At 35.0% G+C, this 3,793-nt stretch overlaps 1 pseudogene; it reads left to right on the top strand.

The window, feature by feature from the left end:
• Nucleotides 1–778: 778 nt before the first annotated feature.
• On the top strand, nt 779–1,173 carry LOC109376261 (60S ribosomal protein L31 pseudogene; annotated as a pseudogene).
• The last annotated feature ends 2,620 nt before the right edge of the window (nt 1,174–3,793 follow it).

The raw sequence follows: 3,793 nt of genomic DNA, 5'->3' as shown, positions 1-3,793 counted from the left end.
TCATTTACTGCATCTCAAAGATGGGCTTAATTTTTGCTATCTACTACCTCATAGAAATCCCGGCCATTTCAATTACTATATTTTTATGTCTGTCTCCCCAAATGTCTATCTTCCATCTATCAATCTATGTCTTTTTGAACTTGCTAAGAACTCCAGTGTTCTCCAATGCAAGGTTGTATAAATGTGATGAGAGAGAGCTTTATTTCCTGTCTCTCATTTTAAAAGAAATGGTTAAGTATTTTATTTAGTACTGACTTGTTTTGATTTTGTAGATAATAGCAATTCTTTCAGGTTTACTGCATCTGTTTTCTTTAATAATTAAATACTAATGGAATATTTATTCCCCTATTAAAGGAGATATATCTATATAGTCAATGACAAATTTTACTACGATAAATAATGCTACCGTAAATATTCCCATGCATGTTTCCAATGCAATTATGAACAAGTTTCTGGGAAAGACAACTGGGTTAGTTAATAAACTATGAAGAATATATCTTCATTATTCTCATTTTTCAGATGAGGGAGCCAAGCTTGAGAGAAGTTAAATACCTTGCCCAAAATCATTCATTAGAAAGTGGCAGATGCATAGTATTAAAACACATATTTGCTTTAAAAATCCCAGTTTCAGCCAGTTTGTAGTCCAACATAAACCTGATGCTATGTGTTTTGTGACATCTTCTCAACATTCTCACCCTGTGCTCTCATAGCGATTGTACATAATGATTAATTGCTGTATTTTCTGATACTATTTCAGAGAAGGGATTAAAGGCCTTTCCAGCTTGGGCTAGGCTGAATGGCTCCTGCAAAGAAGGGTGGTGAGAAGCAGCAGGGCGGATCTGCCATCAATGAGGTTAAGTGACCAGAGAGCCCACCAACAACATTTAAAGCACAAATGTGGAGTGGGTTTCAAGAAACGTGCTCCTCGGGCACTCAAAGAGATGCAGAAATTTGCCATGAAGGAGACAGGAACGCGAGATGTGCACGGACACCAGACTTAACAAGGCCGTCTGGTTCAAAGGAATAAGGACTGTCCCATACTGCATCCGGGTGCGGTGGTCCAGAACACGGAGTGAGGATGAAGACTCACCAAATAAGCTCTGTATATTGGTTACCTACACACCTGTCACCACGTTCAAAAATCTACAAACAGTCAATGTGGATGAGAACTAACTGCTGATTGTCACCTAAAGGTATAAAACTGAATAAACAAAAACATAAGAGATCAACGATATAGAGATATCCCTAACACAGTAAATCATTAAAATGAGTTGCCAATTTTAGTATTTCATAAAATACAGAGAAAAATTTCTCCCATAAAAACTGATTTTACATAAAGTGGAAGGTGGGTTTTAATATTTTCTTCTCCCCTTCCTCCCTCACTCTCTTCCTTTTTTTTTTTTTTCTCCTTCTTTCCTGATAAAGGGTGTGACAGTGTGAGGCATGGAGAAATTAAGGATGCGCTGAAAACCTCACAGATGGTAAGCGGTAGCGTAAGAATTTGAATGTAGACAACCTGTTTCAGTCTGTCCATTTAACCACACGGCAAAATACCTCAATACTCTGGTTCATGTGGAAGATAAAATTTAATGGAGCTGTAAATGTCTTTCAAACCAACATAAAAACTGGAACGTTTTCCGTGTTTCTCAAGGAAAAATCTTACTCATATTTGTACCTGCTGCTTTGCTAATTTTATCACAATACAATTGGAAGTTAATAAACATTTAAAGTAAATGGACATTTCAAAATAATTCAATATAATGTAAGATATTTTGACTAGGACAATTCCAATATAATAGCCTTACAAAATGTACATTAGGAAATGAGAAATATTCAGGAGGTAAGGAGCAATCAATGTAATAAAAAATAGAAGATCACACTATCATTTTATTGTGTTTCATTTAAGCATGGAATTGAGTGTAGTCACCTGCCTATCACAAAAAATGTTATACTATAATTTGAAAAACATCAAAATATATAAAAATATACATTGTCAGAATAAAATCTTGTAAATTTACCTCTGTAATCTTCAAAACCCTATGTGTTATAGACTGCTTAAAATTATATACAAACTAACAGATGATCATTATATCAAGATTTTATGGCAGAGCTGAAATTAAGCTCCATTCAAAGTTTTATTACAATGTTGCACCTTTAGAAGCTTCTGACATGCTGAAAAAAACTTTCCGAAGTAGAGTATCTATTATATCTGCAATGATTATGATGGTAACTGTGTTACTATCATTGCCATCATTACCATCATCTTTACATCCTGCACATAGAAGCAGGCTGTGCTGTGTGTTGTCTGGAATCCAACAGCCTGGTGGATTACAGCCAAGTGTGTACATTGTTTCAAGGACTGGAAAAGTTAAGGTCAAGAAAAGGGAGAAGTGGGTAGAGGCGCTTGTCATCTCACGAACAGCAGTGCAGGGTTATTCAGAGACAGCTGATGCGCTGCCTCGTCCTAAGACAGTAGTGGGGTCCCTTCAGATCTCACTGTATCCTACCTTCCCAGAACTCCCTTTGCAGGAGAAAGATAATAATGCATCAAAATGTTCTATGGAAATAAAATCTATATAATATAGGAATTATGAAATTTCTTTCTTTCCTGCCTGAGTGGATGAAGATAAAGGGTCTGGGAGGTCTCTGTTCATGGGTATTATTACTGAACTTTTTTCTTCATGAGCGTTTTTGTTTTTTGATATCTTGTGTTTGTTTTTTAATAAAATTAATTTTATCAGGGCAATTCAATGTATGAGTATGCAGTTATTTGCAAATGAGCTGAATTGAGAACAAAATTTTGGCAGTTTGAAATTCTTCATAAATGGAAATGACTATATTTCACGTTTTTCAGACAGATCCTCTTTAAAGTTCTTATAGGAGTGAAATTTCTGATAAAGATAGATAAACTTTCAGAATATTTAAGTTAACTTCAGTTGTCTGTTTTGGCTCAATATGCCATGGAACAAAGGAATTTAAACATAGACTACCACTGGTGAAAATGTCACACAATCCCACCAACTTGGATTTTACCCAAGCAACAAAAAGCNTTTTTTTGTAATTATGCCACTCACGAGAAAATTAGCATTTTGAATTTTGGGCAATATTTAAATCTCATCCAGAAGTAAGCGTGAAGAGGGAGATGGACAATGCAGCTGCATAATTCTATTTGGTCTGAACACTGTGTAAAATGTTGCTAAAAGGAGTATAGACGTAAATTTCAAAATTATTTTGAACAAGGTAGCACTATTTAAACAGGTAGACAGACTTTCGAGGTGAATACTTCAAGAGCTACTAAGCTGTGAGCTACTTCAACTGGATGGCCAATCTAGTGACATAGCTTTTATATGATATTACTTTAAAAATCATTTTAATATTTTGAATATGAAGACTAATGGTTTCTGTTCTCGCCGCCTTTCTCCATTCCTTATTTCTGGAAAGTGTATTTGTCAAGGAAATAACAAAGGAAGTTAGCTATTTTTTAAAAAGTTGTTCTGCAACTCAAAACAATAAACAGTGAAAAATATGTTTTCACTTAAAAAAAATAGAAGTACTGGTACATGATGTTATTTCTCCAGATACAAAGTTGAGTTATAAAATATTTTATAAGCAGGGATTTTGACCAGAATAAGTAGCAAGACCACTCGAACAACATGGCCCTAAACTAGGTAGCAAGGTAGAGCTGCAATGAACTGTGTAGTGAGCTGGAGTAACACTTGACATTTAATCTCTCTGAACTTTGCAGTAAATAGAACTATTATAAGGTACTCCTTGCTTTTTCATATGAGTTGCA

This window comes from Hipposideros armiger, unplaced genomic scaffold, assembly GCF_001890085.2.
Source record: "Hipposideros armiger isolate ML-2016 unplaced genomic scaffold, ASM189008v1 scaffold_1081, whole genome shotgun sequence".
NCBI classification, from domain to species: domain Eukaryota; kingdom Metazoa; phylum Chordata; class Mammalia; order Chiroptera; family Hipposideridae; genus Hipposideros; species Hipposideros armiger.
Note: the sequence above shows the minus strand (reverse complement) of the source record. Positions and strands in the feature narration are given on the sequence as shown.